Source organism: Camelus ferus, chromosome 8 (assembly GCF_009834535.1).
Source record: "Camelus ferus isolate YT-003-E chromosome 8, BCGSAC_Cfer_1.0, whole genome shotgun sequence".
In the NCBI taxonomy this organism is placed as follows: domain Eukaryota; kingdom Metazoa; phylum Chordata; class Mammalia; order Artiodactyla; family Camelidae; genus Camelus; species Camelus ferus.
In genome coordinates, this window is record NC_045703.1 from 53,315,632 (window position 1) to 53,339,814 (window position 24,183).

Sequence of the window (24,183 nt, forward strand, 5' to 3'; positions counted from 1 at the left end):
TAAAAATGGAGGGAGACATTCCATCTTTTAATTTCCATACATTTAAATCTTTTCTATGAAAAATATATTGGTCTCTTATATACATTATATGTCCTAATTGATGCTGTTTACCCCTTCAATATGTTGTCATCTAGATGTTCCTGTAACTGAGACTTCCAAAGGCTTTTCCACCACTCCACCACATGAGGACAGCTGCTTCAGGATTAATGAGGGATACAGAAAGACCCATCAGTGACGGATATGTTCCTGAGCCCACGTATAACCCTCATCTCAACTACATGCCATTCCCTCATAAGTGTGTCAGCCAAGGACAGAAGTGACTGGGGACAGTGCCTGACCTATGTCCCCAGAGCACATTATTTTGTCCATCTGAAAATTAAGAATCTCCCTTTAGATATCACACTTCTGAGATCATTTACACAGGACACAGATATCTTCCCACCTTTTGCCAATTTATAAATGCCTCTACACATATCTCCTCGCCCAGACACCTTTGTTAAACATTTTCTAATCATCTTTCTTCCAGATCTCAGATTATCCAATCAACATGCCCCACATGACTTTACAACATAATAATTTGATTAGATATCCTGAGTAAAATTTACTTATCGGACAAAAAATACTAAGTATTTTTATCTTGTTCTCTGTAAACATAGTTGATGTTAGTACCTGCATTTTCATCCTGAGAATAAAGAGACTGAGTATGCATTATGGGAAAGCAAATAAGTAATTATACTTGTCTCATTAAGAACTTGAATGAATGAGAGAGAAGTTATGGAGGTACAAGATTGATGAGTTAGGTAAAAATCTCTGTCACTTTTAATTTGCACTGAGTACAGAAGTATGAACACCTAATTTATTTTCTCTTAAAAAAAATGAAGGAAAAATATTTTCTTGGTCTGGCCACAAAAAAGTGTCCAGAAATGATCAGCCTAGTAGCAGTGAGCAAAGAGTGAACAGTAAATACACAAGATAGGCCTAAAACAACTTATTATAGAAAGCAAGGAGAACAGAAAGCTACCGGAGAGAACTAAGACATGTTATAGAGAATCTGTATAGGACTTAAGTAATCTCCTTTCATCAGCCAAAGATGGAATAATTTGAACAACAGTATGAATTTTAACTGTAACAGATTTGAACACATCAAATATATCTGAATCCATGAGCTCACAATAATATTTAAGTTACTTTGAAAGACAGGCTTAACAATATGTCACATTCCACATGCTTTTCTTACAATTTAACTTTATTTTAGGAAGTGGAGTCTATGTTTCCTTCTGTTGAAACAAAGGGTTGGGTGGTGGTTTTGTGACTATCTTTATCCATTGAATAGGGCCAAAGTGATGCTAAGTGACTTCCAAGGCTATCCTCAAAATTCCATGCATGACCCTCTTTTTCTCTTTGAACTCTTGGTCTCAAGGTAGTCAGTCACCAAGTAAACATTTTGACTGTTACCGTCTGGGTGGCTTATACAACAGAAATTCACTTCTCAAGAGTTCTGAAGGCTAGAAAGTCCTCAATCAAGGCATCAGCAGATTCAGTGTCTGATGAATACATACTTCCTGGTTCATAGATAATTGTCTTTTCTGCTGTAACTTTATTTGGTGGAAGGAATGAGTGAGTTCTCTGGGATCTCTTTTGTCAGGGCACTAATCCTATTCATGAGGATTATGCCCTTATCACTTTCCAAAAGCCCCAACTCTAAACACCATCACATTGAGCACTAGGTTCTAATATATAAATCTGGGGGGAACACAAACATTCAGTCTGTAGCAACTACCCTCTGGCTGCCATGAAATTCAAACTAGTCCACGTGGAAACATCATGCAGAGCCCAAGTCTTCATGCCAAGAGGCAGGTGTCTGGCCAATCCCCAATTACTTAATCTCCTGCTATTCCAGTTTCAGCCACTGTCTGATTCCAACATGCTTAGAGATCTCAAAGACCAGAATTGCCCAGCTGAGCCCCTCCCTAATTCATGACCCACAGAAAATGTGACAGGTAAACAAATGATTGCCATTGTTTTAAGCCATCAAGATTTACGGTGTTTTGTTCTACAACAGTGGATACCTGGAACAGTCACATTAGGAGGATGCTAGGAAACCAACATTTTTAAAAGAAAAAAATAAATTAAGTTAAATAGAGGAAAAGAATCACACATACATCCTGCATTTTCTATACAAACTATACTTCAGTGGAACCAAATAGTTGATGATAGTTTTACATCAGAAAAATATTCTGCTAGTAGTTGAAGAAGAAATGATAGAATTTTATTTAAAAAAATTTTTTTTCAAAACCCTTAGTATGTTGTTAATGGATCTAGGCAATGACTATTAACTGCTGATAACCAAGTAACTATATGTTATGTACCTCTTGATGGAAGAATGCAACAGGACTTATGACGAATTCTTACCAAAAATCAAAAACAAAAGAAAACAATTTTTGAACTGATAAACCCTCTAGATATGACTATAATTTACAAGGACTATAGCAGACATAGGATGATGCTAACTATGAGAAATTCCCTAAGGATAATCAACTGTGTTCTTTACTAAATGACAAGCAAAGGAACAGAGAGATAAAAGAGAATCTATAGATAAAAATATATAAAATGGGCACATCAACTAGTTTGAACATATGGACTTTATCTGGATATCTAGTTCATACATAAAAACAAATATAAAAATGTTTGAGTTAATTATGAAAATTTTCACATTGAATATGTATATGATAATATACTGAGATTGTGATTCATGTGTGTTATATTGATATTGTGCTCTATTTTAAAAAGAGGTTTTATATATTACAGATATATGCTGAAATATTTATGGACTAAATAGTATTATATCTAGGATTTGCTCCCAAAAGTTTTGAGGGAGTATTGGGGGACAGCATAAATAAATTAGCCATAGTTGATTATTGTTAAAGCTAAGTGAGAGTGCATGACAGTATTTTCCTGTATTAGTCTCTCCACTTTTATATACATTAAAAAAAATATATTGTTTTGTAACCCTTAAAAAATAATGTTTGGTAACCCTCTGAAATGTACATTATTCTCATAGAAAAGATTAACTTTCATTGTTACAAACATTATATATGTATGTGTGTGTATATATATATGTGTGTGTGTGTGTATATGTATATGTGTGTGTGTGTGTATATATATATATATATATACATTTTCATTGTTGAAAAGATGTGCTGATACCATAAAAAATTTTGGTCTTACTCAGATCTATTTTCCCTTTTTATTAGAGACAGAAAATGAATGCATATAAACAAGAAACTCTACATACAAAAATACAGTTTTTGACCTAGAGCTAATTAGAAGGGAACTTTATCTGTTCCTGGAAAGTAATTTTTATAATAAATGTCTCCTGTGTTTTTTTCATCTAGGATTCTATGTCTACAGGGAATCAATAGCTCAAATTCAGAAAATAAACTTTTTTGAAGAAAATAATTTTATATATAATATGTACATTATATATATGTATATAAACACATATAAAGTTGTCTATTATGAATATTCTTTAAGGAAATATATTTTTATAACTCAGCACTATATTTTATATGGAAATTTTGTTTTTATATTCTCCTAATTTTATATGTTTATGTATTCCTTCTATTATTAATTGGTCCATTCAATGTTATTTTGATCCAAGTAGACAGTTGGCATACAGGAGCCATCTTTTTCATTCCAAGCTGGAGATAGTTTATCTTTACAACTTAAGTATAATCATCTGTCAACTTCTATATATCTTTTTTTTTTTGGTTTGTGACAATAAATAAGACTTAAGAAAAATCATGGTTATAACACTTTTCCAATAAAAGATGTTTTTATTATTCTATATATTAATATATATCTTTTTATCTTCATCTTATACACTCTTTATAAACAGGTAATTGTTGGATATACAAAACTATATTCAAATATTAGTCTAAATGGGAAAGAAAGAAGTCTCCCCATTGCTATTTCATGTGGATTCTGTCAGTGAGTGGTGAACCCAACTTTTAAGTCTTACAGGCTTTAGTTATTCTACCACCTCAGTAGCGCAAGTATTGTATCCCTGCTCCTGGGAGTGAGGCATCTCTCTAGAGAGACCCTCAGGAGAGGGCATGGGGGATTAGATGGTTTTCCTTGGGTATTTACCAGCTCAGCTCCAAAGACAGAAAGATATTTTGCACAAGCTAAACAGAGGTCATTCAGAGGTGAGGAAAGTTCATGCAAAGGTAAATAAATAGAACACACTCTGGAATAAATCATAATAAAGGGATCTTCAGGGGAGGTTATATTGTGCCCAAACTGCCTACTTACGTCCTAGAGCTATAATCAATTAGTGGTTCCCCTTTGAAACATTGAGTGCTTGTATTTATACACGTTCAAAATAACCTGGGCTAAGTGAAGTGTTCTTGAAAATAAATTTAAACTTTCTCATTAAAATACTAAATTTGCACATGCATCTTCCTCAAGAGGAAATTTTAGCTGCCTTATGGTAGAAATTACAGATGAGAGATCATTTTAAGTGAACACATTTCTAAAAATACCTTCCTGAGCACAAATGTAGCTCATTAGTAAATGAATGGAATAAAATGGGCTACCATGGAGCAGCTGTTACAGTCATACACTATGTGTGAAAAAAATACGCAACTACAGCAAATATATATTTAAACTTCAAATATAATAAGATATGAAATGATAACCTACACCTACAGAAATTTCCAAAAGTAATCATTAGTGGGAACCTCTTAAAAAACAGTGCACCAAAAAGCTTATTGGAGACACATGAAGATAATGCCAAGTGATAAACCTGACTTAATACCATTTCTGACATAATTTTATAAAAATCTTATAATAACTCTATATAGTTTTAAAATATTTTACTATTTCAAATAAGCTAATAAAAGTTTACCCAATCACAAGAACATTTAGAATATTAGTGATTGTTATACTTGTTATGAGTTACATCTAGCAACAACAAATACACAATAACACAATCCCTACTTTAAAATTTTGATTATTTGTGGATCAGTCAAGCTGTATTCAGCCTCAGGTGAGTGCTTTGATTTGAAATTTGTTTTCTATGCAATCATTTCATCCATCAATATCTGGTTTTATGTTCACCACAGGAATTGGAAAGGTGGCTCCTTCAATCTCCTTTTGGTGATCATTGACAAAGTGATGGGGGGAGTTTCAGAAGTTTGAAGGTATCTGTGGCTCTCAGCTCTATTTTTGGTCACTAAACATATTGCTATACTGTAATTCCTTAGACTTGCTAATAACCTTTGAGAGAAAAAAAATAACATTTCACAGAGTAAAAGTTTGTGTAATGCATAGAGAACCAGAGGTCACTATGATGCCACATACATTCGTTTCAGTTCCTACAAGACTTTACTCTTTGCATCTATTTTTGATTAAACAAATAAAACCAGGAACCCAAACCTATGACTATGATCACTTATACAGCTGAATTTTTTTAAGGCATTTTTATATCTAGTTTGTTACACACGTCTGCAAATTGACTGGCAAGTGACAAAGCAAGTATAGAAAGATAAGTTCAAACACTGTGCTCCGTCCTGGAGATCTTGGTTAACAAAATCAGTGTCTGTAGAGCAATACTGAACTTTCATGTGCCCAAGTTCAAGAACGTCAGAGATACTCCACAGAAAGAAGGAATTGCTAAAGCAAATGCATTTAGAATAATAAAACCTAACATTTCTCTAAAAATATCTGAAGGCTTTCTATGAAAGCTGGAATATGTAAACATTTATTTTCATCAACACATCTCATCTGGTGACTCTGCAAGATAGGCGTCCCTTGTGAGAACTGGAATGCTGTTTCCGATGCCTGGGATTATTTGTTTGTACTCTCTAGCTCATATTCATCAATTTGATTCTGTGTTTAAGATATCAGTTTTGAAATAGGGATAATAGGTTTTCTATCAAGATGCATTATCATGACATATTATTAACTAATGAGTATTGGCAGGATGTGTATTTAGTTGCCAGTTGTTTGATCAAAGAATTAGTGAAATGTACATATGTACATATTTATATATATTAGATATAAAATCCATTATACTTTATAGTATTTATATAGGTGTATGTCTGCCATGAAACATATAATTTCTAAGGTCATCTAGAATCTAGCATCTCAGCTAGTGAACCTCAACCTAAAATATCTAAAATTTCTAAGACACCAGAAATGCTTAAATTTGCTTCTTTTAGACTTTTGTTATTGACAACTTTTCTTATTGAACTTCATTAATTAATTATGGATTACCTAATTGTTATTTATTTTAAGATTATAGCATCTTTAGATAATAGAGATGAAATAATTTTGTGTTGTCTTTTACTTTATGGTTTTATTCATTAGCATCCTTGCTTTCACATATTACTTTTGCAATTACTAACAATAAAACTGGCTTACAGGGCTTCTGCTTCCATTTTTTTGGACTGTCACCTTGTTTTTGAATGAATAGTTAATCTCTTTTTGTATGTATTCAGAAAATTATGCTTATTAAATTTTACTCATGTATGATAAACTATATACTACCTATTAATACGACACATATTAGCAATAATTTTAATCAAATTTTCAAATCTGAATATATTTAAGAATTAATAAGTGATTAATTTGCTAAGAAACTGAAAACTAATGTTTATATAAAACTGAATTATGTTCCATAACAAATTTCATGTTATTGTGAGGCACTTAAAAGCTTCCTCAAGCTCATGGAGAAATATCAAATATATTATAAAATAATATTTTAGATAATCGGGCTTAAAAAAATGAGGCAACACCACAGTGTGATTTATTATAAATTAGAATGTTAATTATGCAACAGAATATTAATTATACACATGTGCATTCTTCTCTTGCCTCTGTTAGTTGAGAGATGCTACATGGGTTGTTTATTTTTTGAGATATACTATACTTGTGTCTTCAAGATGGGTTAGAACACTGTGTAAATAGTAATTGTATGCACACTCAAAGCCTTAGACTTTCTGTGTGCCTTTGAACATGCTCTTTGTGCCTTTGGATTACTTCCTTAATCTTGCTAGATCTCAATTTTCTTATCAGTAATATTGAAAAAATGTCTACATCACAAAATTGTTGGCTGTTAACTGATATCAAGATATCAAGCATATGAAGTTTTCGATATAGTATATATAAATATATGTTAATTATGATAATATAATAATAGCATTAATATGTATGCTAAATTCTTTTATGTCATTGTACAGACCTCATATTTTCAAAAGGCATTCTGTTCCCATAGTATCAAGTAGTAGTCACTATGGTCTTTTCCTGAAAATCTTTCTTAAGCCAATGTCAACAATTTCAAGCATGATTATAATACCACTGCATTCAATTATTGTGGGAAAAGTCACATTTGCAGATGTGGTAAGAGCCAAAAATCAACTATATTGGCCTAAGCCATGTTAACACTGATTTGCTTTCAGCCAATGATATGTTTGCTGCCCCTACCCTAGTTCTTTTCAAAGATTTAGTAAATTAAGGCATTAAGGTATCTATGCTGCTGTTCTTCATTTTATATTCTACCTTATTTCCCCAGATCTTCACTATGAACCACAAAAATAACAATTACAATTCTTTTCAGGAGAAATTTAAGATTATAAGAATAGTTGAGTCTAGAATCCACATGATGATAAAGCTATATTGTTCTTTAACTGTAAATATGTTTTCCAGAATGGCTAGGTTTTGGAAAAAGATAACTTACATTGTCAAATTTGTTCAAAAACTTTGAAGTTGTAAGTTGTATGAAAATAAACTCAGTGAGTTGTTTATTAAAAGCAGTGGTGCATAAGACAAAAAATAATGTGTAGCTTCAATTCTTCTAATTTACTACAAGTGTTATTAAATATGACACATTCCTCCAATCTCAAATTCGGTAATACTGTTACCTTTTTTTCCAATTAAATTCTTTTAACAATGAAGTAATATGTCATCCTTGCTTTTCTTTTAATTTCCTTGAGTTGAAAAATAAGAGGAAACAAACAACCAAATAAAAAATAAAACAGTGAAATTTAATTATATCTTAAATGATCATCAATTATTCAAAATGTAATTGTCTGATTTATTTACTAAAACATATTACATTTTGGAAATGGGAATGCCAACTGCAGAGCTTTGACCCTGTAGGCATAGGTTATCATGAATTACGAAACCCTGGTTTTATCTTGAGAGAAAATCTCAGTGTAATAAGTCACAGAGTAGTTGCCAGACTTAAAGGCTGTATTTTCTTTCCAGGGTAACTTCTTCCTTGATTATTGCTGACTAAAATTTTAAAAGGTAAAGAACAGTATCATAGAATCTCACAGAAATTTCTATTATTCTTTCATGCATTTAAAATGATATTAAAAGTGACTTACAGCATGATAGAATGAGAAGCTCCCTGAACCTGCTGTCCAGCAAAACTGGTGATTATTACTTAAAAACAACTACTTAAAATCTTAGGAAATGGTGTCAGGGACATAGAGACAATAAAGAAACAATTATTCAAGAAAATCTAAATACTGAGAAGAGTAAGAATCTGTGGTATGTGAACTAACATTCACTCCCTCACTTGCCCCTCTATATTTGGCAAGATAGAAACTCCACTCCAGATAAGTGCAAACAAGAATACTGGGTTACCTCTTCCCCCAGCTCCAGGCAGAGGCACATCCTCCCAGGAAGGACAAGACATGAGCACTTTTCATTCGGAACCCAGCTACACATCGCTGAGGCTAAGTTACAGGTGAATATTGCTGAGAAGTGGAGACTCCCTCCTCCCACTCACGCCCAAACTGTGGACTGGAAACAAACTGTACCTTGGGTACAGAAACACTGATGATACAAGGGCCCTGGTTATACTTGCCTAGCTCTTAATGGTGATTCCACACTGGGCGAGTCAGGCAAGAAGACCTTAGGCTACTTTCCCCCCCTTCCTCCAATCATGGAGCTCTCAGTCCCTGAAACAGCTGTGTCACTCAGAGAGCAGCACGTCATTGTCCCCGATATCAGTTCCAGAGATGTAGCTCAGAGATTCTGTCTGGGGTGTGGAGGAGGGGAAAGCAAGTCATAAAAATGATAGCTCCAAACCTCTTTCCAAAGAAATTAAACTTGAAATAAAGTGTAGATAATTTTGAGCCTAAAACAGCAACAAAAATAGTAAACACTGTGGTGAAAGGAAATTGGGAGGAGATTAATAGGTTCTTTGGGTATGTAGGCTAAACTGTCTGCTAATTACTTTGAGAGAACCAGAGACAGAGACAACTGGGAGGAACCCACCTAGAGTCAGAAAACAATCTCAAACATTGATCTCAGGAATTACCCCTTCAAAGGAGCTCAAATTTGATTGGTTTCATCTATGGATCAATTTGTGTCCTAGCACATTGTTAAACTTTATAGATCAATGAGTTGGTAATTGCTGGAAGATAACAGTTGGATAAAGTCAGGGAAAGATATAAAGGCGGCCCTGTCAAAACCACTGTCACACCACAGTGAGTGCTGCATGTGAGTCAGCTAGGGCTGCTATAAACAAGTGCCACAAACTGGGGGGCTTAAAGGACAGAAATGTATTGTCTTATGGGTCTGGGGGCTAGGAGTCCAAAATCAAGCTGTTGGCAGGGTGGATTCCTCCTGACGGCTGAGAGAGAGAATCTGCTCCATGCCTCTCACCTGGTTTCTGTTGGTTTCCTGGCCATCTCTGGTGCTCTCTGTCTTGCACAAACATCACTCCAATATCTGCCTTCATCTCCTCATAATGCCCTTCCTGTGTGCATGTCTATGCCCACATTTGTTTTTTATAAGAATACCAGTCATACTGGATTAGGGGCCCACCCTACTCCATACCACCTCATCCTAACTTAACTAATTATATCTGCAATGACCCTACTTTCAAATAAAATCACATTCTCAGGTACTGGATATTAGGACTCCAACATATGAATTTTAGAGGAAAAATTTCAATCCATAACAGCCCCACAAGGAACAACATCAGAGGTTTAAAACTTTGTGGGAAGAGGAATAGTTTCCACTAAATAACTCAGCTACTTTCACTAAATAAGTAAGAAACAAACAAATACAAATAACAAGTTCAGGAGGGAGAGTATCCAGAGTTGCAACAATATATTATGTAAAACTCCACTTTTCAACAACCAAAACTAAGACGTGAAGGAAAAAAAAAAAAAGCAAGCAACAGAAACTGCCTGTGAGAATGACCAGGTATAGGATTTAACAGAAAAAAGACCTCCAAAGTACCACTGTAAATAGGTTCAAAGAATAAAAGAAAACCATGATTAAGAAGTAAAAGAAGGTCTTATTAAATAGAAAATATCAGTAAAGAGATAGATATTACAGAAAACAACTAAGTGGAACTTATGGACTAGGAAATTACAATTGAAACAGTAAATTCACTAAAGGAGTTCAACAGTACATTTGAACTGACAGAAGAAATAATTAGCAAATTTGAAGACAGAGTGATAGAGCTTATGCAATCTGAAGGATAGAGAGAAAAGAGAATGAGGAAAAATAAATAAAACCTCTGGAAAATGTGGGTATTATTAAGTATGCCAGTGTAGAAATAATGAGAGTATTAGAAGGGGAAAAGAAAGAAATGAGCAGAAAAAGAAACTCAAAGACTTAATGGTTGAAAACCTCCCAACTTTGTTGAAAAACAATCATGTACATATTATTGAAGTTCAATAAATTCCAAGTACTATAAAAGCAAGGGGACCCACAAACATATCACAGTAAAAACGCTAAAATGAAAAACAAGGAGGAAATCCTGAAAGAGCAAGAGAAAAACAACTCATCACTTACACTTAAACTCCAATAAGATTATCAGCTGAGTTCTCATCAGAAACAATGGAGGCCTGAAGGTAATGTAATAACAACGTACCATATTCAAAGTGCTCATAGAAACAGTCAAACAAAAATCCTATTTATAGCAAAGCCATTTCTCAAAATTAAAGTGAAATAAGAATATTACCAGATAATCAAAAACTGAGCAAATCTGTTGGCAGGAGACCTATCTTACAAGAAATACTAAAGGAACTTTTTCAGGCTGGAAGTAAGTTTATCCAGGTAGTAATTTAAATCTACACACAGAAAATAAAGAATTACCCCAGTAAAGGTAATTATTTAATTATCAAAGCTGGTATAAATGCATATTTCTTCTCCTGTTTTCTCTTGATTTAAAATACAATTATACAAAATTATATATATATAATATACATATATGTTATAGGTTGTATTGTTGAACCTATAATATGTAGAAATGTAATGCATTTGCCAAAAACAATAGAAGAGACAGGTGGGAACAAATTTGCATTGGGCCAAAGAAATGACACCAGATGGTACTCAAATTCATAAGAACAAGTGAAGAGAAATAGAAATAAGAAATCAGAAAGTTAATATTAAAAAAGCTATAAATATTTACTTGCTCACTTTTTTCCTCTCAGGTTCCTTAAAAGACATAAAAGTATATATTATAATAAATTAATTATAATAATGTATTGTTGGGTTTGCAAAATTTATAGCTGTTATATGTAGAGTAAAAATATCACAAAAAAGGAGAAAAAGAGAGAAGTAATATTTCTATATCTAACTGGAATTAAGTTCGTATAAATCTAAAACTGATATTGATAGGGTAAAGTGTATTTGGAAAGTCCTAACAGAACCAACTAGGATGGATGGTATAAATACAGAGGAAGTAAAAACATGTGACCACACAAAAAATTGTACATGAATGTTAGAGCAGCACTATTCGTAACAGTCAAAAGAAGAAAACAATTCCAATATCCATTAAATGATGAATAAACAAAAAGTGGTATATCCATATAATGGAATAATACTCAGCCATAAAGAAGAGTGTAATGATGCATGCTATGTATTGAAAATATTATGTCAAATGAAAGAAGCCAGTCTCAAAAGAGGTTGCATTTATATGATTCCATATATATTAGATGCCCATAATATGCAGTTATAGAGACCTGATTTATACTAGTGGTTACTTAGGTTTATAAGTAATAAATAGTACTAAAGGAATGATGGAATTTCTTTTTGAAGTGATGAAAATGTTCAGTAACTGTGGTGACTGTTGCACATATCTGTAAAAATACTAAAATAAAAACATTGAATTGTGCTCTGCTTTAAATGGGTGAATTTCATCACATGTGAATTGTATCGCAACTCACTATTTTAAAAAAACAAAACAAAAACTATATTAACTTTCTTGGTAGGTTCATTTACAGGCATATAGCCATAATTACCCATATGTATTTACTTTATATCTTTATTATTTTCCTTATGACAGAAACTCTGTTTATGACATGCTTTCTATCCCCAACACTTCTATTCTGTCAAGCATAATCTCTGTATAAATTTTTTCTTTTTCAACAAATATCTGACACCATGATTATTGCATATTTTTTAAGGAAAGTAGTTAAGATAAGGGACATACATCCTCAAATACGTAATAATACCAGCTTGGATGCTAGTTCTATTTTTGCCTTTTACTATTTGTTGACTTTGACATATCATTCATGTTTTCTAAGACTGGGTTTCCTACCTATAAAATTAATGTAAATATCTCACTTCACTGAGTTAATTTTGGTGATGAATGAAACAATGTATGTCTAAGGCTTCACCTTGGGCCTGACACATTATAAACACGTAGTAACTGTCTACCCACTTTATCTTCTCAGTATCAGTGATGCTGCAGTCATTTTTATGCACAAATCTGACTGGGTCCATATGGATACATAAAAGGGATGACCCTGTGTTTGATAGCCTCCTTCTTTCCAGGGTAAAGACAAGATGACTTTATTTCCCTTTTATTCATTATTAATAATCCATGAGACGTTATAATGCAATTAACTATGAATTGTAACAGAAACTTGGGGGGTTTTGGGAGTTTTTTGGGGGGTTCTTGGGCAAAATTAGAATAAATAACTTTTTTAATTCATATGTTTTAGTATTAATCTGTAGCTAATGTGAGCACAATAATGATTAATCATTAAATTTAGCTTTTCTGAAAACCAGTCAGAGCAACTAAATACATTTGGAAAAAAAAATGTGAATACCAAGGCCTGAGGGACGAGGGACATGGGGAGTGACTGACCAGTGGGCATACAGTTTCTGTTATACAAGAGGAGTAAGTTCAAGAGATCTGCGACACTGTTTCTAAAGTCAACCATGATGCAGAGTACATTTAAAAATTTAAGAGGGTTGATCTCATGTTAGTTGTTCTTACCACAATACAATAAAACTTAAAAACAACTAAGGCTAAATGTTAATTTCTTCTTATTATATACTTATCACCTAAAGCTTAAACACTTTTTTTCAAATATTAGGTTTTGTTTCTGTTATGAGAAAAAATGTTTCCTTAACTTCGTAAGATACTAGATACACATGATCAGGTGGTTTGTTTTCCTTATAGAAGATAAATGCATGTATATTTGCTGTTGATTTCCTTGATAACAACGAATTTTGCAAAATATCAGTAATTTATAGGTACTGAGGATTAGGACAGTCTGAATTAGAGAGAAAAAATACCAATTATTTCTAAACCTAGTTGGATCTGCTGTAATGAGTAGAGATGGGTCTGGAGTCCTTAAAAGTGAGTATATTATATTTTTCAGGTTAACTAGCTTTTGATCTTGTAACTTGCTATTAATTGGCTTAGCTACCTTTTTTTTTCTTCCTAGATCATAGAAGGGTGAACATTCTAGCACAAGTTAAGTAATCACAAATTCTGAATTTCTAGAATTTACGTATTAGTGATCGATCAAATATTCTCAGTGTTGTTCATCTTTGTTTGCCTGGCATTGGATTGGGATTCCTTAGTTCAAATTTTAACACATGTCTATAAACTGTTTCAACACAGTAGGAGGGCAACTGTGTTTTATTACATCCCTCTTGACTTCTTGTCTTAGATGCCTCTCCTCCTCTCAATAAATATTAGTTGATGGTAATTCCACCGTTAAAGACCTCTCAAATGGCAACATCCTTTACCCTATAATATTAATGGGGCACATCATATCTATGACACATAACTCAGACTTTTTATTTCAGCAATTTTCTATTCTGTTTATTTTAACTGGCACCCCTAGAGTTACAGTGCTTTATTGGCTTAGTTTAAATGTGCTGTTGTTACTTATGGGTTAAGCAGGTAGGCTGATTGCATTAATAAAAATTGATAAGTAGGCAGGTTATCCTTCCTAATTTATTTCCATGGCAACAGACAAGCAACTGTGCCTTGTTTCTCGGGAGCAGAATGCTAATAACCAAATGTGCTTTACCCTGATGAATATATAACACAGTTTACTAATATAAATGTCTCAACATTGTGTATATTACTGAAAAGAAATACACATTAATTCTGCATCTAAGTTACATGATGGATATGCTCAGGAGATTGAAAAACTGAGAAAGTTCCTCTGAAACATCAAAATTGTTCATTAAAGTAATGTATTTTAAATAGTGTGAACAGTGAACAATTTAATTCTCTGACATTCCTGTTGTTTGTTTCAGGATGTGCTTATATTACAGAAAAATGCATTAATGCATAGTTATTTTGACATCTCAGAAAATAATGGGTCCTGCACAAGAGTTCAATTAAGCAATAATCCCTGGGAAAAATGGTCATTACTAACAGTTAATGATTAGTTTGTTAGTTAATGGCCCAAGGCAAAGCTGAGGGCGGTTAAGACTCTAACAAACGAGTTGTGAATTGTAGCAATGGCTTGTGAATTGTAGCAGTGAGAGGTTTTAAAGGATTTTTTCCCCTGGTTGTAAACCACCTTTAATGGTTTATGACAGCAATAATGTGCTTTTAAAAACTGATTATAACATAGGACAGTCTCTGAAACAACTGATATTTCTAGTAAACTGACAATTGATTTTCTTCTGATACTTCCTGAAACTATAAATTTGCAGGTGTGACTTTTTGGCTTAGAATATGAGCAGCTACATTATTCACATATATTGCTGCAATAAAGATGCAATGTTGGCCAGGCTGAAAATAGCATTTTCCTTTTGTGGCTCTCATATTTAAAAATTCTATGTGGATTCCCACTAGTGATCATTATATGTTTTTCTTAGGTGTCTTGGGTGGCAAGTTTGACCTGTGATATTAGTTTAGGTTTATCTTGAAATGAGATCACCCACAGAGTTTTTACTGAAAGGCTTTAAGACTATAGAATGGGCCCCTGAATCCGTGCACCCGACAGCTCCCACAGGAGGAAAATGCCATTGGCTCTTATGGCCCATAACCATGTCCTCATGTGTTCATGAGTAATTTAACAGAATAAATGTGCTATATTCAGAATTTCTTTACCTAACATCAGCGATATATTATTGCTTCTTTTTTTTTTAATCCATAGGAAATTAGACTTCATTAGTCTGGGTACTTGCCTCACAAAACTACTTGTAATGAAACTATAATAGCTTCTGGGCTACGAGAAGCCTTCATCTGCTGTTAGAAATAAGACTTTGTACTCAGCTTCAATTAAGTCTGGGTCTTCATAACGGACAACCACAACTGGTCAACTGGTGAATTGATGTAGGGAATCAGTGAACCAGTAATTTGGCTCTCAAGTTATATTTTTGAAAAAAAAAAAAAACACTAATTGATTCCTTTTGAAATGAGTTTTTCAATTCATTGAATTAACATTTTGTAGGTATCAGCTAGAATTTGGAATTGACTTCAATCAGAGAGGTCCTGTGGAAGAGGAATTAGTCTAATTCTATGTACACGCAGTAGGAACATATTATCAAATTAAATTATTTGATTAAAATTGTAAGACCACAGTATCTTATTAAAGTGTTCTATAGCTTACTCATGGGGATTCGCTTTTGTCCAAAGAACACCCCATGGATACATTTATTTTGATCTAAAACAAAACAATAACCCTCTCCCTCTCTCTCCCTGTCTCTCTCATCCAACAACTATCACTTGAAGAGAGAGAGAGAGAGAGATATTAACTTTCCACATGAGTAAAATGAGAATCACACAGGCTAAATGACCTACTCAATGTCACACAGGTACAATGAGCAGATCTGGGATTCAAAACAATTACGTCTGGGTATTGTGAATTCATATCATATGTTTATTTGTCTGTAGGCCATAACATATCAGAGGAAAAATAATTAAATAGCGAACATCATCCCAAACCCAACAAAAAATCTTGTACAAATATTACAACAGTTTGAAGCAAATATTTTAAGATTCAGAACAGCAACTATATTACTAAAAGAATATTCACCATTCTAAACATCAGTATTAAAGCTTCTTTCCCCTGAGAATAATTTTATTTTATGAATATTCTAAACACAGTAAGAATCTCTACATGCTCCACAATACATTTTAACTTTAGTATCAAACGGAGAGCAATTAAGAGCCAATAAATTTGGTTTTTATCTTAGGTCAGAGTGGACTCCAGAGGTTCATCTAATTCATACAGAGTGTTGACATTCAATTTATATACACATACAGAGGTGAAACCGTGGGTATTCGAGGAGTCATCAATTTATGCTATATGTTCAAATCTTATTCCTACTTACTAAACCAATCTACTATTCACTGGTATTTTTATTGCTTAATAATGCATATTTGTGTTCAGAAGAAACAAAATACTTGACATTAGATAAAGAATTGATGATACGTGAATAATGACTATCAGCCCAATAAAGACATGCTGTCAGCAGAATATCTTCTATCTCTTTCTAACTTAATTGGGAATGCAATGCAGTATGTACATTATGTTGCTCCAATTAATTCAAATCATTCCTAATTGGGATCTCTTAAATAACTCCCTCCTGGGTCTAGAGAGGAAATTGAATCAAGCATTAAATCAGGAAGTCATCTCTATCTTTAAATATATTGTTACGCATAATCAAATATGCTTATGTTGATATTACTAAAGATTAAGGAAAAATTCTTTTCTTGAGCTTTATAAGTAAGGGGATACTGCTTAGTCAAAATTATGGTTAACTAATAGTGGTGAAAACCAAAGAAATATTATATGCATATTCATTTCTGAGGGCAACTGGACTTACCTGAAGTAGTTACGATAGAGAATCCATGATTCAAATACAAACCTAAAGGCAGCAGAGGCTGATTTAACTATGTGAGTTAGAATAGAACTCATTACTGTGAATGATGGTGCAGAGATAGTGTTAAGGAGACAATTTTAGTAGCAAAATATATAATGGGAAAGGAGGCTTTATGTTGAAATAGCAATAATGATCACACAGAGAAATAGATTTTCATGGGCAACCACAATGCAAGAAAAAGAAATGAAGGAGCTTGCATACCCCAGGATGGGGAACATTCCTAGCCTATTGTTCAGAGCACACTTGCAAAATTAAATTACATTCTAAGTACCATATTTTCAGAAGGTATTGAGGAAAGTAAAGGCTTTGGAACTGATATCATAAGGGACAGATAAAGAGCTATAATTGCTTAGTACCGAATATAGATTAGGATAGGATAACCATTTTCAAAATTTTTTAAATTTATGACTTGGAAGAGGAATTACACTTACATTGTCCTTTCCTACTGATTTCTCCCCACACTGGCTTGGATACTGAGAACTTTTCCTACTAGAAGAGAGGTTTTGAAGGGTCCAGAGCCAGGCTGAAGAATTTTTAGATGAGCTACTACAGAATGATCATTATTCCATCATTATTCATTGACGTCTAGGGATAGGCTAAAATTACTCCCATCAATCATAGGTGAGGAGGAAGGGAGGGGTAAACTGAGGTAAAGTAAAGATAACACTTCAACAAAATATACTTTTTAATTGAAGTATAGTTGATTTACAATGTTGTGTTAGTTTCTGATGTACAGCATAGTGATTCAGTTATATATACACATATATATTCTTCTTCATTTTAGGTTATTACAAGTTGTTGAATATAATTCCCTGTACTATACAGTAGGACACTGTTGTTTATCTAGCTAGCTAGCTAGATATCCATAGTAGTTCACATCTACTAAGGACCCTGTAGCCCACAGTGGATCCAGATGTTCAACTGTGTGTGACTACAGTGGGTGCCTGACCTCAATGGATCTGCCCTGGTGCCTTTGTGAGCACAGCACCTTTCGGATACCAGGGCAGAGTGCCTGCATTCCCATGGCTGGGGCAGGGCCCGAGGGTAGTGTCAACAATAGTGTACATTGTGAGCCGACACAACAGGTGGCAGGCAACACCACAGAATGCGCTTTGAGGTGGACATCTCCTGAGGAGGACTACTCAGTGGCTCCTTTCCCAGTGGGAGCTCTCCAGTCCTGCCCACCTCACACAGAAGCTCAGAAACAGATCTGGGGGCTTCTACTCCAATGACTAGGGAATAGACTCAGCTTCCCAGAGGGCTATGACAACCACAGAGCAAAGGGGAGGTGCCACTCAACATCCAGTGCAGGCTGTGGTCACCACAACACTAATCACACCGCCTATCAAGGGAATGATCATCAGCACACATGGAAGAGAGACATGGCAGCCATCTATACTGAAAACAGCCCTCAAAATGAAAATATTAGGTGCATACAGGCTACACAGGGATGTGCCACACAGAAACAGCCCTTCAAGACCACAGCAGATGACTATTGCTCATAAATTCATAGAGTCAGAGAGAAGTAAATAAAATCAAGAAGCAGAGGAACCACTCCCAATTAAAACAAGAGAAATCTGCTGGAAGAACAAGCAATGAAATAGACCTCTCGAGTCTACTAGATCCTGAGTTCAACAAGGAGGTAATAAAAATACTGAAGGAATTAAGAGAGGCTATTGATAGAAATGCAGGATACTATAAAAAAAAGAGCTGCAAATTATAAAGAGAAGCCAAATAAAATCAGAAAAACCAGTAGCTGGGATGAAATCTGAGCTAAAGGCAGTAAAATAGTAGACTAAACAATGCAGAAGAAGGAATAAGTGATTTGAAAGATACAATAATGGAAATCACCCAATCAGAACAGCAGACTGAAAAACAAATGAAAAAAAAAAAAAAGAAAGTAATATAAGGGGCCTATGGGATACTATGGGATAATACAAAGGTTGCCAATCTATGCATAACAGGAGCCCCAGCAGGAGAAGACAGAAAAGGGGATCAAACATGCTATTGGACAATCAAGGCACCTCGGCTCTGTGAGTTAAACTTTGATCCTTGCTAGTCACTTCACCTCTCTAGGCTCCATTTCTTCAGTATTTATGCCAGTCCATGCCTATCTGAGTTGTCTTGATGGAAATCAGATGAGATATTATTCAAAAGACTGAAGCTAACAGACTAAATGAACAATCTCCATTTCCTAGCATCCCTTGAAGCTGGATCTGATATATTAACTGAGTTCTAGTCAAAAGTCGTGTATGCGATGATATTAAGCCAGGAACACGGATTCTTCGCATATAATCACCTTTGCTTTCTCCCCCCTCAGCTGGGTATAACTGAAAATGATCCCTGGAGAAAATCTGGAAACTGATGTCCAAAACGGTTGTGCCTCAAGATGAAAGAAGTCATTTAGAGAATAACTTTTTGTTGCTTAGCAGTGCCCACTTATGAAATCCTGTGAGCAAGAACTAAAGTTCTGATTTATTAAGTCACTGATATTTGGGGATTTATTTATTATTATAGCTGGTGTTATTCTAACTAATGTGGAAATTAGAAAGACTGTGGTATTGCTAACTGAAACCTAAATTATAATATAAACCTAATCCCTAATCATTGAGGTTACACAGGAGTTTTTAATAGAGGATGGAAAGATTGAGGCCCATATTATGTGGCGGCAAAATATTTAGTAAATATGTGTCCTTCAATAACTTTTATAGCAGACCATGTGCAGGCTGAAAGTTCTCAGCACTGAATGGAGAGTTACGAGGAGTTAGGCTGAAATGTGCATACCACACCATTTGATAGAAATTCTACCATACTGATATAATAGAAGTTAATAACCTTTAGAGCATAGAGAAGAGTAAAATGATTAGTATGGGATGAGTCTGATTATAAATTACCTATGTTTTAATATACTAATTTACTTAATTGTAAGTGTATAAATTTATCATTTAATAATGGCTGATTAAAAATTGGCACACATAATTCCTGAAAATTGACTAGTTAACTCCTTGTGATCTGTTATGAACCAATACTAGTTACAACTATCAGTTTTGGGCTTCTTAAGGAAAATAAATGAGTTTCATCTGTTTTAAACTACTGACATTTGAAGCTTTATCTGTGACCACAAATAGGACTGACCTAACTAGCACACAGAGCCACATTGTTTTTTCAGAAATGGCATGTGCTTTCAACTTGTTCACTGCTTCTCTGGATGGTAGGGAATCCCTTTACAATACCTACACTTTTTGAGGTCCAAGGATCTCCTCTGGTGGGTGGCATTTCCCCAGGCTCCAGTAGGAACTTTATCACCCGAGGCAGTGGGCTGTGTGTTTTGAAGGCAGAAGTGTGATTGCCAGAATCCAAATCTAGTAGTAAAACCAATAACCAGCAGTGAAAAGTTACAAGATTTTTATTATCACAAGGCAACAGGACCACAATGCTTAAATTCTTTGAATACTATGCACCTACAGAAATCAAGCGCAGCTGGAATAAACTCAGAGCAACTAGAAAGCAGGTTAAGACTGCTAGTTTATATACCATATACATGTCCTTGAATTATTCATGTTACTAGTAGATGTATTATTAAATTGAACAATCCACCTTGATATGATCATTGGAAATATCTCTTAATATTAAATTTCCAGGCTAGCATCAAAGAATTTTCAAGTTGAAAGTTGTCCTTCTGGCCCTGGCCCTTAAAATTTTGACAAAGAACCCACCTATCTGTCAATCACAACCAGCCAGATCATAAAACAAAGTCACACTTAGGAGCAGACATTCTAGGTAATTTTCCTGGCCCAGTTTCCTTCTTGTTTCTGTCTCCCTTTAGTTTAAAACTCCTCATCTGATTCACCTGCACCTCCCAAAGTAGAACAATAGTATCCATTGTTTTCATCGACCCCTCCTCATAACTATCTATTGGATGAAGGTAGCCTAAGAACGGTGCTCCCACTTTCTGCCCATCATCTCATAGAATTGGTGCCCAGACCTGTTATCAGTGGAAGTCCACACTTTTCCCAGTGCATCAAACAAGGGACAGCTCCTGTTGACATTTTCTCAGGGAAGTAGGTAGGAGAGGCAGAGATCTCATACGCTGCTGCTCTTGGTGACATCCCCTTTCCCTCCCCTACTTGCAGTTTCAATGTTTCCAGCACCAACATGAACACCTTGAATGTTTCTCCTGCTTTATAGTCGGTGTTCAGTAATTTAACATGCAGATCTATGTCACCAGATGTTTGCCCAAATGCTTGTAAGCACATAGCCACCCACTGAGACATTGACATGAACCTTGCACAACCTTGTGGGGCAATGTTTTATATGTTCCCCTTAAACTCTCTCATAGAGTTGGACCATTCTTTAAAGAATCCTACAACTTTGTTCAACCTCATTTTAAAGTCCTTAGAAGGGTGTCTAAACTTCTGAAAATATCTGTAGCTTTTGATACTACATTGTATCTAGCATGAGCTTTAGAAATTATACATTTTTCTTCCCCGGAGAATTTCTCTTACTTTTGGGTATTTCATGTAGAGATCTGGGCACGTGGATAAAACACTTTAATAACTCAACCAATTCTGTCATAAGGGCTACTTCAAGTTTGAGGAAGATTTCTCCAACCCCAAGGTTTTTTAAAATTATTAAATTAATTTATTTATTTTTAAACTGATTTCTGTAAGTAGGTGCTAACTCCATCTTTAATGACAAAGGACATTTCCTGAAGAAATTACAATTTATTCAGTTATAGGCAGATCATATATAACTAAGTCTCAACCCCCATGTGGTATATGGAATGTATCTCCCCTCCAAAACCTGTGTGCCACTAGGAATATATTTTTGATAAATTTTGTCTGACATTTCTCAATTCAGCTGGCAAACTAGTCATCTTAAGTAAGGGTCCCCTTTTGGAGGAGAGAGAACTAAACCATGGATAGACCATCCTAATTAGCATGAATGTTTCCATTTACAGAATATAAGGGCCCTCTCCTCTGCTCCTCTTATATAAATACATAGACTGCATATACAACCATAATAGTGATAATGAAAAACTCTTTATTTCCTGGAGAAAACAACATATATTCTTAGGTCTGGATTGCAATGGGGTTGCACCACCTGCTTCTGAATGTATGTATTCAAACAAAACTGCTAAAAGGATTCAGGCACTCGGTCCCTCCTGGAGCCTCTTTGGAGCCATCTGCTTCCTGAAAAATTATGCTTCCTTGTCAGCATCCAACCTTTTTTTGTTAATTGGTAGAGCCTCTGTGGAGCTGGGCCCATGCCAAGTTCCCTAGGCAAGGTACCTTTCTACTGGGCTGCTGGGGTGATGACTGTACCAGGCTACCTTCCACAGCCTTCCCCATTTTTACTTATGTTCCTTATATGTGGGCATTAGGGAAAGATTTCCCTAGCAACCATTCTCTCCACCCCATCTACGTCCCAGAGGCCAGTCCTCCCCATCTCCCTGACATTTGCTGGTCAGCCGCTTCAATCCATATTCCCCAAATCAGATTCAACTCTTGTGTTCCCTACTGAAACTGCTGACATACAAAGAAAAGAATTGAAATTGTCAGTGGGTCAAGCTGAAGAATTCAATTCTCTTTAATTGGATTCTGACGTTTATTTGAGGTAGCTGTAACTCAGTGATTGAAAACCAAGCCTTATTTTGAATATGCCTTTTGTTTAACGCTACAGAATTGCATTTTCAGCGACGGAGAGACGTTTATAGTGAAAAGAACCATGTCTAATGGGTATTGAAATGCAATTTCACAGACATTCTTGGAACAGTTCCTCTAATAATATTACTTTTCATTTAACTAATTTATTTGCTTAATGTGAAGTTGGCAGGAAAACTAAAATCAGAGGAATAAAAAATACCCAGGCCATTTTCATATGTAAAACATGAACAAAAAGTAAATGCACTCAGACACAAAAACCGGCTTACATATTTTGACCAAAACAGACTTTTATCAACGTGATTGCCATACAAAGAAAATCAGGGCTATTATTTGATAGATTATTTTGAAAGGTGGGTCAGCATCATGACATTTCCTGTAAGGACTTGTGTTATTACGTCAGTGATTGCAAGAGCGACTAAACCGTAAAAGACTACTTCCAACTATAAATAAGTCACATATTCATATACATAACCTTTTTCTCGCAATTGGGAACTTAAGCAAATAATTTGGCATATTTTTATCACAAGGAAAATATTCAAACAGAGTCAGAGTCAAATAAATATCCTTTAGAATTCCAATCCTAAAATGGAAAAACAACCCAAAGCTTTTCTATGAGTATTTAAGTAAAATCTTCTCAATATTGCCCACGAGGTGATGGGAGCTGCTATATTATGTTAAGTCAGGGAAAATATTAGGGTGCTACCTAGACCTGGAGGATAAGAGAACCTACATTTTTTTTTTCTCCAATGATATCAGTTAACAATCCTGGAACACTGAAGGAATATAATCTTGACAAATAAGTCAGAGAAGTATAGTTATTCTCACGTCAGCTACACGTGTTCCACAATACACGCAGAGGGGAGTTGATAAACCAGGCCACTCATTAGTGTGAGTTCAATGAATGTGCTGTGTGCTAAGTCAGCCATGTTCCCAAGTGGCCTGGATTCTACATAAAAAATAAATGTTTTGCACTACACAATACTCACATGAAAGGCAAGTTTATTTTTATTACCTAGATTCTATACACATTCATCTACAGACCTCACTTGTACAGAATCCAGTTTGGAAGAATTTCATTGGTCCTCTAGTCCATCTTTCTGTTTATATAATTTTTGTTCTTAGCATTGCTAACAGAGTGTTACAGCATTTCATCTTGAATATTGTTATCAACTCCTTCACAGGGTACTCTATTTCATTAAAGGAAAATGTAAACAACTAAAACGTTTGGCATTGTGTTGAGCTAAAGTCCATCACCATGTCTATGTTTCTTGTCACATTTACCACCCGCTGCTTCAGTTCTGTTCAGTTCCTCTGTACGTCTGTAAGTCTGACACTCTACGATAAACACTCTTTAGAAATTACCTCTTTAGCACAGAGAAGAAAGGCTCTGTTGTTT